The 14,324-nt window shown below is 47.6% G+C and overlaps 1 long non-coding RNA gene across 2 annotated transcripts; it reads right to left on the minus strand.

The window, feature by feature from the left end:
• Positions 1-2,399: 2,399 nt before the first annotated feature.
• Positions 2,400-11,626, minus strand: LOC144257679 (uncharacterized). 2 transcript variants are annotated; one of them, XR_013344571.1, is made up of 5 exons: positions 11,163-11,626; positions 10,255-10,379; positions 9,818-9,930; positions 6,060-6,144; positions 2,400-2,701 (listed from the first exon to the last, which is right to left on the minus strand). It is a non-coding gene; the product is annotated as an uncharacterized LOC144257679 (long non-coding RNA). The 2 variants fall into 2 exon arrangements; XR_013344570.1 differs by having other exon boundaries at positions 10,251-10,379.
• Positions 11,627-14,324: the final 2,698 nt, after the last annotated feature.

Below are 14,324 nucleotides of genomic sequence, written 5' to 3' on the forward strand. Positions count from 1 at the left end.
AGAGAGCTCTTGTTTCCGGGAGGACGTTATTCGGGACTCACTTCTCGTTCCCAGGAGGAGTACTATTGATGACACCCCTCTTTTTTCGGGGGGATAGTATTCAGGACACAACGTTTGTTTCTGGGGGACTACAATTCACGACATGCCTTTGTTTCCAGGGGGACTACAATTCATGACACACCCGTTGTTTCGGTGGGAACGGTAGTCACCGGTCACACCTTGTTCCCAGAACAGATGGTATTCATGACACACCCCTCCTTTCCAGAGGGCAGGGTACTCGTAGCACATCTCTTATTCCTAGAAAGGACAGTATTCAGGACCCACCTCTTGTTCTCAAAAGGTGTACTATTAATGACACCTATAGTTTCCAGGAGCAATACTATTAATGATAAAAAGAAAAGGAGTACTTGCGTCACCTCAGAGCCTAACAAATGTATTGGAGCATAAGCTTTCGTGAGCTACGGCAGATGAAGCTCACGAAAGCTTACGCTCCAATACATTTGTTAGGCTCTAAGGTGACGCAAGTACTCCTTTTCTTTCTACAGATACAGGCTTACACAGCTGCTACTCTGAAACCTGTCATTATTAATGATACACCCTTTCTTTCGGGAGGGGACGCTATTCGAGACACACCTCTTGTTCCCAGAGGGGACTGTATTCAGAACACACCTGGGGGGGGCAGTATTTGTGTCACACTTCTGGTTTCTGCAGGGTCAGTATACATGACACACCCCTTGTTTAATGGGAGAGGGGGCCAGTATTCACGTCACACCTCTTCGTTCCAGAGAGGACAGCATGCGTATCACACCTCATTTCCAGGAGTACTATTGGTAACACACCCCTTCTTTCTGGAGGGCACAGTATTCGTGACACATCTTTCTGGAGGGCACAGTACTCGTGACACACCCCTTGTTCCCCGAGGCGACAGTCGTTGTGTCACACCTCTTCTTTCCAGGAGAAGTACTATTGATGACGCACCCCTTCTTTTTGGAGGGAACAGTATTCCTGACTCATCCCCTTCTTTCCAGGTGGAATGCTATTGACAACAGATCCCTGGGGTTCCCGAGCACGGAATCGACCCTGCACAGGACATGTTTTCGCTGAGCGAATGTGACCAAGAAGACATTGAACTCATCTTGTCACGGGAACAATGATATTGGGGAAAATTAGAATCACAGCATCTGCAAAGCAGACTGCTACAGCGGGGAATTAAACTACTTCCTGTTTCTGAAGAAGACTAACAAAACACACCATATTTTTTATTATACATAAAATGTTACTGGCTAACCGTAGATCATTATTTGTTTCCAAGAGGACAGCAGGATACTATTTAAATATTTGAGTGTTGCTATTAATATTTACTTCAGAAACAAGATGGCTGGGGCTGCACCCTAAAGCACAACGTTTCTAATAGCTGCAGCCCTTGTGCACATTTGAATCCTGCATGGAGAAAAGTGCTCTCTGATTGCCTCCCATACGTGCCCCTCCTGGACTACAGCAACCTCTCAGATCTACCATAGCACTAGCTCTCTCACTTTCCCTAACCCAAACGCATTCCAAAGGGGCAGGAGGGGGGCCAGCTGTGAGCGCTCCTCTTTCCCCAACTCCCAAAGCCTTTGAACCAGCAGTTACAGGAAAAAAACCCCTCCTCCCCATCATGAGCTTGTGTGAAAAACTCATGTCCCCAAAAACTGTCTCCTTTGACTAGAAAATGTTCCTCATTCCATCGCTAGTGTTCCCTACCCACCCAATGAAAATGGTCTCTCTTCCATATAAACAGGAAGTAGCCCTCCTTCCATAACTAAATTTATCTCCAGCCTTTAAGTGGCGTACATTCCATCAACAGTAACCTGTCTGAACATAAAATGCCCCAAGTCCCGTCAAGGGTGTGTTCCGTGAAAAACGAGCAACACCCCAAATCCACTGTATACCGTCCCCCACAGAAACAAGAAATAGCCCACATACCAATCAAAGTGACCCCCAGTGACGTTCCCCTGGGTAGAACCTGAACCGCTCAACTCCTGTCTCCCTTGAACTGTGCTTGGCTAGTGAAAAGCAGCCTCTCCACTCTCTGCTCAAACACATACATGAACATGTACAGTCGCTCCCAGCCGCTCACAAACGATGTACAGGGTGACATACACACATTTTCAGTCCTGGCCTTGGACCCCAGAAATGTGCATCTTTAACTGTCCAGCACACTACTGCACAGAACAAGCTCATTATTAGTCCATCACGTCATCCAAGGAAACGATTATGCCCGAGCCTCTGTTAACCTAACTAGAGATTCCCCAAATACATCGACCGCAACACGCTGCTTCGACGCAACAAGTCTATTAACTAGGAAAATATCACTTACGAGGATAAAATCACAAACCAATTCTGATTTTTATGGCCTTACACATTTTATTTCTTTTGTAACCAATTCCTAAACATCACCAAGCTAAATACCATTTCAAAGCCAAAAGATTTCTCACCCAACAGCTTACAGCAGTTCATACTAACTGGAAAGACTTCCAGCCACAACCGCCCTCCCCACAGTTCAGTGATGCTCCAATTGTCCATCAAGCGATCTTGTTGCCTTGAGTACAGACAGAGGAGGACAGTTAACAATGAGGTCGCTGTCTCTTATTTTTGGGTCCTCCTTCTCTCTTTCAGAAATATCCCCGACTGGGGTGCAGACGAACCATCACGGGCATAACTGAAATGAGTACTAGTTAGTAAAACTAAGATTGCTTTAAATAGTACAAGGACCTGTGATCGTGAGCAAACTGCAATAAATCTTTGCTGATCTTAAATACAAAAAAGAAGCTTACAAGAAGTGGAAGATTGGACAAATGACCAGGGATGAGTATAAAAACATTGCTCAGGCATGCAGGAGTGAAATCAGGAAGGCCAAATCACACCTGGAGTTGCAGCTAGCAAGAGATGTTAAGAGTAACAAGAAGGGTTTCTTCAGGTATGTTAGCAACAAGAAGAAAGTCAAGGAAAGTGTGGGCCCCTTACTGAATGAGGGAGGCAACCTAGTGACAGAGGATGTGGAAAAAGCTAAGGTACTCAATGCTTTTTTTGCCTCTGTCTTCACGAACAAGGTCAGCTCCCAGACTGCTGCGCTGGGCAGCACAGCATGGGGAAGAGGTGACCAGCCCTCTGTGGAGAAACAAGTGGTTTGGGACTATTTAGAAAAGCTGGACGCGCACAAGTCCATGGGGCCAGATGCGTTGCATCCGAGAGCACCAAAGGAGTTGGCGGATGTGATTGCAGAGCCATTGGCTGTTATCTTTGAAAACTCATGGCGATCGGGGGAAGTCCCGGACAACTGGAAAAAGGCTAATGTAGTGCCCATCTTTAAAAAAGGAAAGAAGGAGGATCCTGGGAACTACAGGCCAGTCAGCCTCACCTCAGTCCCTGGAAAAATCATGGAGCAGGTCCTCAAGGAATCAATTCTGAAGCACTTAGAGGAGAGGAAAGCGATCAGGAACAGTCAGCACGGATTCACCAAGGGCAAGTCATGCCTGACTAATCTAATTGCCTTCTATGACGAGATAACCGGCTCTGCGGATGAAGGGAAAGCGGTGGACGTGTTGTTCCTTGACTTTAGCAAAGCTTTTGACACGGTCTCCCACAGTATTCTTGCCAGCAAGTTAAAGAAGTATGAGCTGGATGAATGGACGATAAGGCGGATGGAAAGCTGGCTAGATTGTCGGGCTCAACAGATAGTGATCAATGACTCCATGTCTAGTTGGCAGCCAGTATCGAGCGGAGTGCCCCAAGGGCCGGTCCTGGGGCCGGTTTTGTTCAATATCTTCATAAATGATCTAGAGGATGCTGTGGATTGCACCCTCAGCAACTTTGCAGATGACACTAAACGGGGAGGAGAGGTAGATACGCTGGAGGGTAGGGATAGGATACAGAGGGACCTAGACAAATTGGAGGATTGGGCCAAAAGAAATCTGATGAGGTTCAATAAGGACAAGTGCAAAGTCCTGCACTTAGGACGGAAGAATCCAATGCACCGCTACAGACTAGGGACCGAACGGCTAGGCAGCAGTTCTGCAGAAAAGGACCTAGGGGCTACAGTGGACGAGAAGCTGGATATGAGTCAACGGTGTGCCCTTGTTGCCAAGAAGGCCAATGGCATTTGGGATGTATAAGTAGGGGCATTGCCAGCAGATCGAGGGACGTGATCGTTCCCCTCTATTCGACATTGGTGAGGCCTCATCTGCAGTACTGTGTCCAGTTTTGGGCCCCGCACTGCGAGAAGGATGTGGAAAAATTGGAAAGAGTCCAGCGGAGGGCAACAAAAATGATTCGGGGACTGGAACGCATGACTTATGAGGAGAGGCTGAGGGAACTGGAGATGTTTAGTCTACGGAAGAGAAGAATGAGGCGGGATTTGATAACTGCTTTCAACTAGATAGCTGCTTTCAACTAGATAGCTTTGATAGCTGCTTTTCATCCAAAGAGGATGGCTCTAGACTGTTCTCAGTGGTAGCAGATGACAGAACGAGGAGTAATCGTCTCAAGTTGCAGTGGGGGAGATTTAGGTTGGATATTAGGAAAAACTTTTTCACTAGGAGAGTGGTGAAACACTGGAATGCGTTACCTAGGGAGGTGGTGGAATCTCCTTCCTTAGAAGTTTTTAAGGTCGGGCTTGACAAAGCCCTGGCTGGGATGATTTAATTGGGGATCGGTCCTGCTTTGAGCAGGGGGTTGGACTAGATGACCTCCTGAGGTCCCTTCCAACCCTGATATTCTATGATTCTAAATTATTAAAGCTTAGAACATAAAACTGTCTAAAATAATAACTGCACTGTTGTTGCAGTCATTCCAGAACAACAGTTTTGGCCTGTAGTTAAATTACAGCAAATTAGTAAACAAATGGTTTTTAAAAAACTGACAACTGTAAAGGTTATTTACTTACTTTTTAACAACATATTAAGCCGTTAGCCACGTAGTTAATAAATATGCAAAAAACATTTTACCTATGTGTGACATTCCACAGCGTACAATCTACACCAGCGAGTCCCAACTACAGGTCTGTGAGCCCTGATGCCCCATGGGGTAGAAGACCTGGCATTGCACAGGGCTAAAGCTGGGAGCCCCAAGCACCGGCCTCCCGTGGGACAGAAGCCCCCAGTCCTCCAATCTGGTGGCTGAAGCCTGGAGCCCACCACAGCCCCCCGCGCAGTGGGGCAGAAGCCCTGATCTAGACTGTTGAACAGATGTGTCCCCTTAGTTCTCCAACCTGGAGTGCTTTTTACGCTGCTTTGCTGTGAGAAGCACCACTAGCAGTCAGTTCGTACACAGCCTCCAGGTTGTGAATTACTCCCAGCTATACAGTGTGAATGCCGGCAACCAGGCACGCACATGTCATGCTGCAGAAGAAGAGCAGCAAATTCCCAATCTCAGACTCCCCCCACCCCCAGCAATGTGCATCTTGTACTGCCCGGGACACGAGCGGACAGTGTGAGCTCATATAAAGGCTGTCGTTTCATTAATAGAAAATGATACGCACAAGCCATGTTATCTCAAGTGGAAGGTCCCAAATGCACTGCTTAGCAAATACAATTGTTTTATTGTTAATCTTTCTTTCTGTAGTTAAAAGTCAGCAGTTCTCCAACTGGAGGTCCTGATGATAAGGGGGGTTGCGGCATTGCCAATCTACCTTGTGCTCTGCCTTTAGAGCTGGGGGCTGGCGAGTGGGGGCTGCTGGCTGGGCGCCCGGCTGCGAAGGCAGCACCGCTGCCAGCAGCAGTGCAGAAGTACAGGTGGCAGTACCATGCCATGCCAGGTCAGGTCAGCGGCTGCTGCTCTCTGGCTGCCCAGCTCTGAAGGCAGCACGTAAGTAAGGGTGGCACAGTATGGGGAGGGAGGTTGTCGCAGCCTGCAATATTTTCAAAAGGGGTCCCGGGCAAAAAGTTTGAGATCCTCTGTTTTAAATGATTGCAAATACTGAGGCATGAAAGCAAGAATTGGTTAAAAAGAAAATAAGATAAAACGCACAGCAATACCTAACTTAGCAAGTTGAATGGATTCAAAGCTAAGCTTTTTCTTACTGTATGCTCTTCACAGTCTGTACTATCTAGAGGCCTCCAGGCTAGGACCCGTCCACCAGTTGTGTTTCTTTAGGTGCTGTTGCTGCTATGAGTGGTGAAGAGCGGAGGAGAGAGGTGATTTTTCTTCTCTCCTTTTACTTTTGACTCACTGTGATCTATGCAAGGGAAAATCATTTTTACTTTGCCTGCTTAACCTAGCTTTGATTTGTTTGGTTCCAAGCATGTGTGTTCCCTGCTCTCATTTCCACTGGCTCTATCTGTCTTATATCGGTTATATTGGAGGTATACATGACCATTACTAACAAATCTGTCCCACCTTCACCTTGTAAAATGCATGGTCTCTACAGATATCAAAGATGATACACTGAAGGGTTCATGTTTAGTTATTCCACCTGGAAGCAGGCAGGGCACACCCTGACTGTTTTGTAGAAGCAATGCACACATTGCTCTATCCAAGGACAAGGGCTAGATATGAACCATGAGAACTTGATTGTTGGGACAGTAACTGTGGGAAGCTTTCTTAGCCTGGGCTCAAGGCCTGATAACCAGGATTGTAGTAGATAAAAAATGGTAAATAAGTATATTAATCAACATCATACATTCCTTTGTGTATCTTTTTGCGGTAGCAGTGTGTAATGCTTAGGGGAGAGAAATATAATAAAAGGAGAAGGTGGAAGGCAGGGGGCAGAACAGCCCATCTCAGCTGACCAGCCTGCTTGCTTGCATAAAGCTGTGTTCTGTCTCATCATTGAACTGCCACAATACACAAATCAGATTCAACCTTTAAAGTTGTGCTAACCATATCTGGAGAGCCGTATGAGCAAGAACATAATATATGTAATAAAAATGTATTAAACAAATTTTGCTTTTTGTAGAAAAGAAAACATAATCTAATCATTATGGTTTTGAGTCACAATTTGTGATACAGTTTTCCAATCAGTGGGCTTCATTATAATTTAAGGTTTCAGAGTAACAGCCGTGTTAGTCTGTATTCGCAAAAAGAAAAGGACTAGTTGTGGCACCTTAGAGACTAACCAATTTATTTGAGCATGAGCTTTCGTGAGCTACAGCTTGCATCCGATGAAGTGAGCTGTAGCTCACAAAAGCTTATGCTCAAATAAATTGGTTAGTCTCTAAGATGCCATAAGTTCTCCTTTGCTTATTATAATTTAAGGCATGCAAAGCTCCTTTCTTTGAACTTTGACTTTCCAATTTTGATTTGACTAAATAGTAGAAAATTCCAAGAAACATTGTGGATTTGAGGTCATTAAGCTATCAAAGTGGAGACATAATTTATGTGTAGCTAAAAAGAAACTAAAAACTGATATTAAGTTGTAAGATGTTTAGCAGCACATCACCTTTTATTAGATACTTCGGGCTGTAAACTGAAAATGGGTAAAGATCATCATTTGTTTCACCGCTTGCATATTTAAAGCTGCACATTCATACAGACTATTAACATGTTATGCACCGATGGTTAAACTTGCTTATTTGGCATCCTAATTTATCCTTGTGGAATTTGAGTTTTGTTTTTTTTTAACCATCAGCAGTCAGCTGATGTTTTTGGGACCACTTTTTGTAGTTACAGGCCATTTCCTACACCCACAAGCAGTTAAAAGGGAAAAAAGTGGAAAAAATAATAACAACAGCCCAATGCTAAAACAACAGTGCATGAAAGAAAAGTATCATTATGAAACCAACACCAGAAGTGTGGTTCTGTAACTATCCTTGTAGGTCATGTGACAAATTATAGGTAGCAAACAAAACAGTAGTGTGATAGCAGCTCTGATTTAAGCTAAGTTGAAAGCCATGTGGTTAAGCAAGTAAAGTTTGGGTTTTTAATGCTTTTGCAGAAACCTTAATCACATTTTAAAACGCTTCAGGGTTACTAAGTTTTACCAGTTATAAAAATGACACACTGTAATATAAACAAAAGAAAAACAAGCAAGCATTTAACATATGAAAAAATAATTATAAATGGTTAACCCTTCAATTTTTTTAAGCAAAAGCACTCTCACAATTAGCTTTCCAATTGTAGTCTTAGCATGCCACGATTCACAAGTAAATGAAAGAACTAATTTTTTTCCACACCAAGAAAAAAGCGGTTGAGAGCATAAAAAACTGCAATTGATGTTGTCTTTTTGAAAAGGGGACTTTCAGTGGCTACACAACACAAACTTAACAACTATCTGTTTCAATTTCTGTGCTTTTTGGTTTGGATGCATTTTGTTTCTTTTGTATTTTTCAAGTAATTATTTCACGAAATTTGGATTGAATTGTAGAGTTTTCAAGTGTGTGGGCTTGTTTATATCATCAAAATTCACATAACTCATCTTGTTTCAGTTACCCTGGCTCGGTTCTACCTCCTTGATCAGGGGCGGGCAAACTTTCTGGCCCAAGAGCCGCATCGGGTTTCTGAAATTGTCTGGAGGGCCGGTTAGGGGAGGCTGTGCCTCCCCAAACAGCCAGGTATGGCCCGACCCCCCTTTGCTTCTCACCCCCTGACAGTCCCCCTGGGACTCCTGCCCCATCCAACCCCCGCTCCCTGATGGCGTCCCAGGGACCCCTGCCCCATTCACTCCCCCGCTCTCTGTCCCCTGACCACCCCCAGACTCCCTGCCCCTAACTGCCTCCCGCCACCCCATCCAACTCCCCTCTCTCCTTCCTGACTGCCCCCCCCAGACCCCTGCCCCATCCAACCACCCCTTCTCCTTGACCGCCCCCAGAACCCCTGCCCCTGACTGCCCCATCCCTCCAACCCCTATCCACACCCCAACTCCCCTGCCCTCTATCCAACCCCCTGGCTCTGTGCCTCCCAACCACGCTGCCTGGAGCGCCGGTGGCTGGCGGCGCGGCTGGACCACAAGAGGCAGCCGCGCTGCACGGCACAGAGACCGGGTCAGGCCGGGCTCTGCAGCTGCGCTGCCCCAGGAGCTCGCAGCCCCCCCCGCCCAGAGTGTTGCGCCAGCGGAGCAGTGAGCCGAGGCTGCGAGAGAGGGGCCGGGGGCGAGCGTCCCAGGCCAGGAGCTCAGGGGCTGGGCAGGACGGTCCCATGGGCCGTAGTTTGCCCACCTCTGTCCTAGATCCAAAGATGTGACTCATATTGAGTACAGGACGGGGGCTTGATTCTGTGGCAGCACAGACTCAGTGTGTCTCTCAAAAATGGGAATGAGGCTACGAGACACTGCCTATTTTAGGTGAACTGAATTGACAAGGCACGGGGACCTTTCTTTGTTTGGGAGAAATGGTCGTAACACAATACGGTGGCCATCATGATTTGAAAGCAGGGGATGCTACTGAACAGATGTTGCTGGTTTTGTGAAAGCGACACTAACAATGGGATGAGGGATTTACCATGGCCACCCATCCCTGGAACCAAGGCAGAGACAGAACGCAGAGTGTTTCATGTTTTACAGAGAACATTATTCACCAGGTCAGAGGCCAGAAGCTTAAAGTCAGAGCCAGGCAGGATGGGGCAACTGCTGCTCTAGGTGGTGCAATGATGCAGGCTGCCAAAATGTTCCCCCATCTTGTCCTTGTACCGGTTGGGGGTTCCAGGGCTGTGGCTGCTCCTCAGTTCCCTGCTGCCCTTCAACAACTCACAGACCTTAAGAGCCGCTCGGGTGCGGGTCCCGCTCCAGCTAGATTCAGAGGCCTTTCCTCAGGGGCCGACCCCATACTAAAATTCTCTCCACCGACAAGAGTCTTTGCAGCCCTCCCTCAATACTTAACTGAAGCAAATTTCTATTTGCTCTTACTCTGCAGATCACTGTCTGGCTTCAATCCCTAGGGATGGGCTCAGGGTGGCTGCTCCTTCTTAGGTCTCTGCCACAGGTTGGCCATTCTCTCATCTACCCAATCTCATGAGGAACTGAAAAGAGAAAGAGAGAACACTTGTAAGCTAGGCCACCACTGGTGCATGGAAGACAGACAGAAACACAGGTGTAACTGACTTCTGCTCATTGGAGCCCCATTCTTTATTCCTCTTCAGCCCACCCAGCGCCTAAAATGCTCATCACTCCCAAGGAACTACAGCCCTCCAGGAAAGGGACAATCCCAGACAATTACCAGCTACGGGCAGAGCTGTACCTTCCCCAGGACACATCCCATGGAAATGAGAAGCATCTCTCTGTTCTCAAGGAAGCACCTCACTATGAAGATACTGGAGAGAGATATTTCACAAACAAACACCTGCTCCTCCAACATCACAAGAGACCTCCTCAGCTCCGTTGGCAAGTGAAATGTCTACATTGTGCAGGTCCACTTCCTCCACATGCTCCTCCTCTGTCTGGGGCTGCTGCACTGGCCTGGAGCATGCCTCTGCAAGAACAACAAACCACCTATGGAAGAGCCATCGCTGCCAGAAAGGCTATAGGTGCATGAGATCTTCCAGTACCTGCCTCCCTCTCCCATCTGTACTACATCACCTCCATTGCAGTAAAAGACACGGACTAAACACTTGATGGGTCAAATGGCCTTTTATGCCCCCCTTCTGGCAGCTCTAACACGCTTTCCTGCCCCCATCCTGCTGGCTCTTACATCCAAGACTGTGAGGACACACAAACAGCATCCATGCCCAATTTCTGTGAAGGGAGACAGTACCAGAAGAGGCAAGAAGAGGGAGCATGCATGTCTGTGTTGGCCACAGACGACAGAGAGAGAGAAACATGGAAGGAAGAAAAGCATCTCAGTGGCTGGACTGACCTCCTGCTGGGGAGAACACTCCACTCCTGGTCAGAGAAAAAAGCAGCCCCTGAAAATAAAAGCCTTGTCTCCCTCGTAACCAGAGCTAGTCACGAACCTTTTCCTACACACTAAGCACCAGCTAACAAAAAGTCCCAGCCTGGAGCCAGGTGGACTGTGAGTAGAGCCCTCATAGCTTGCCTTCGCTTTCCCTCACATGAGGGGACTGGACTCTGACCCACCACTTTTCCCTTGGTACTAAACCCAACACAAGGGGGGCTGGGGGGGAGACAGTAAAATTAGCATCTCAGTCGGCAACACTGCTCTTCTCGCATCTCCCACACTCCAGGGTTCTGCCCTCAACCCCCGTTGCACTATGCCTTTATAACTACAAATAGAAAACACCTGTTGCAACAGCACCTGAAATAGTGACTCTGCAGAGGAGACTTGCTTCTTCCTCAGCCTTAATCCCACAGAGCCCCATGCCCAATGAGGAAGCTCACAGCCTGTGAAGAAAACTAGAGTGAGTACAGAATGAGGAATTCAAAGCACTGACCGCTTACTCACAGTCAGTTATGCGGAAGGCAGAAAGCGGAGGACTGTTAATCTTCGCTTACAAGAATGTCCAGGCTGCTCAGGTCAACCTCTGCCAGCTTCTCCTGCAGCTGCTGCTTGACGATTCCTCTGCAAGCACCACAATTAAGCCAAGCAGGAGCCATCACTCCACAAAATTCAATTGGTGCGCAAAACCTTGCCCTCATCCCTGCCTCCCTCTCCCATCCCATCTACATCGGCCCCAGTTGATGAACAGAGACTCAGTCAACACTGACAGTGATGCTCCACTCTCGCGCGCACTCCCCCGCGTGATTTTTGTCCCCTCCTACTTCTTCAAGTCTCCCGAGACCTAGCCAATGGGGATGCACGCCTGCCCGTGTGCTATGAAGGGAGACCGAAGAAGGAGAAACAAGCACAGACAGACAAAGTGTGTCAGCCAACACACTAGAGTAGATAAGAGAGAGAGAGAAACTGGGGAGGAAGGCAAGAAACCAGCTACAGTCGTCCTCCTGGATCCAACCTTTTGCTGCAGTGGACACACCTCTCCTGGCCAGACAGATGAGCAGCCCCTGATAATGGGGGCCTTGTCTCGCTCGTAGCCACAGCTAGTCAGGAACCTTTTCTTACAAACACAGACCTAGCTAATGGCACATCCCTGCCTGGAGCCAGGTGCACCGCGACCAGACTCCTCACCAAACCAGACACTTATCTTACTGACAGCGATGTCTGCTCTGCTTCCAGCTAGATGGCATCACCGTAGCCTGGCATCAACAATGCTCAGTGTCTCATGGCTCTTGTACGCTCTCCATCTCACAACAGGGGTGGGCTCTTACCCTTGACACGAAGCACAACACAAGAGGGAAAAACAAAAGTTATCATTGGAATCTGCAATGTTGTGTCAGTGGTTCTTCTCCCTCTCCCATTAGACCTTCATAGATACAATTAAAAAGCACACAACACACACTCAACCTGTGGAATTGCTGGCCAGAGAATGCTGTGAAAGCCAAGACTATAGTAGGGTTCAAAAAAGAACTAGGTAAATTCATGGAGAATAGGTCCATCAATGGCTATTAGTCAGGATGGGCAGGGATGGTGTCCTTATCCTCTGTTTGCCAGAAGCTGGGAATGGGCAACACAGGATGGATCACTTCTCGATTACCTGTTCTATTCATTCCCTCTGAAGCACCTGGCATTAGCCAGTCGGAAGACAGGACAGTGGGCTAGATGGACCTTTGGTCTGACCCCAAATTGCCATTCTTACGTTCATATGTTAAGCAGCCCGTTGCACCTGTATTCAAGAGAGTCACTGTGCAGAGAAGACTGTTGTCTCTTCCCCTGGTCGTAAACCCACACCTACTCACAAAATAGGGAAATTCTCCTCCCACACCCAGAACAAGGAAGAAAACTTTTATGAGAAACCAAGTCTCGCTTAAAGGGAAGCAGCCGTCTGTACTCAGGCTCTACCATGCATTTATCTAAGCCCTGGTCTACACTGGGTCGGGGCGAGGGGGGATCGACCTAAGATATGCAACTTCAGCTACGAGAATGGCGTAGCTGAAGTCGACGTATCTTAGGTCAACTTACCTCGGTGTCTTCACGGCATGGGGTCGACTGCCACCGCTCCCCCGTCGACTCTGCTTGCGCCTCTCACGATGGATTTATCACGTCTAGACTAAAATTGACCCCCGATACATCAATCACTATCCGCTGATCCGGCGGGTAGCGTAGACATACCCTTAGGCTTCAGCCCTGCTGCTAAAAGCCATGAAGTGTAGCCGCTGTTTGTCGTCTCTCCTGCCAACAAAAAACTCCCACTCCCAATGAGCGGCATTTGTATTGCGAGCAGGAGAGCGCTCCTGCCAACAATGTGTGGTTCACACTGGTACTTGTAGTGGCAAAACTTTTACTTTCGGGGTGGAGGGATGGGGGAGGGGATTAACACTTCTGAAAGACAAAAGTTTTGTCCTTCAATGCCAGCATAGACATACCCTTACAGGCAACTCAGCCTGCAGCTGCCCTGGAACAACAGTAACACTGGGTGGAAGGGCGGGGTTATGCACAGAGGATTTTCCCCATAGAGCAACAGTGACGCTGGGTGACCACGGAGTAATCCACAAAACATTTCCCTCAAGGAGAAACAGTGACACTGGATGGCCACTTGGGTTAATGCACACAGCATTTATCTCATGGAGCAACAGTGACACAGGGTGGCTAATCCAGGTAATGCACAAAGCATTTCCTTCCTGTGGATTACCCTGAGTGACCACCCACTGTCATTGTTGCTCCATGAGGGAAATGCTATGTGCATTACCTCGAGTGGCCACCTGGCGTCACTAAAATACTTCCCGCATGGAGCAAGAGTGAAACCAGGTGGCCAATCCAGGTAACGCACAAACCATTTCCCTCACCAAGGAAGAGAGGCAACGAGGGGCCACTCGGGTTAATGCACAACCCATTTCCCTCATGAAGCAACAGTGACACTGGGTGACCAGTTGCACAAATGCACAAAGCATTTCCCTTATGCAACAACAGTGACAATCATAGAATATCAGGGTTGGAAGAGACCTCAGGAGGTCATCTAGTCCAAGCCCCTGCTCAAAGCAGGACTGATCCCCAACTGAATCATCCCAGCCAGGGCTTTGTCAAGCCTGACCTTAAAAACTTCTAAGGAAGGAGATTCCACCACCTCCCTAGGTAACGCATTCCAGTGTTTCACCACCCTCCTAGTGAAAAAGTTTTTCCTAATATCCAACCTAAACATCCCCCATTGCAACTTGAGACCATTACTCCTCGTTCTGTCATCCGCTACCACTGAGAACAGTCTAGATCCATGCTCTTTGGAACCCCCTTTCAGGTAGTTGAAAGCAGCTATCAAGTCCCCCCTCACTCTTCTCTTCCGTAGACTAAACAATCCCAGTTCCCTCAGCCTCTCCTCAAAAGTCATGTGTTCCAGTCCCCTAATAATTTTTGTTGCCCTCCGCTGGACTCTCTCCAATTTTTCCACATCCTTCTCGTAGTTCCCCAGAT

The sequence above is a fragment of the Eretmochelys imbricata genome, chromosome 26, assembly GCF_965152235.1.
Source record: "Eretmochelys imbricata isolate rEreImb1 chromosome 26, rEreImb1.hap1, whole genome shotgun sequence".
NCBI classification, from domain to species: Eukaryota; Metazoa; Chordata; order Testudines; family Cheloniidae; genus Eretmochelys; species Eretmochelys imbricata.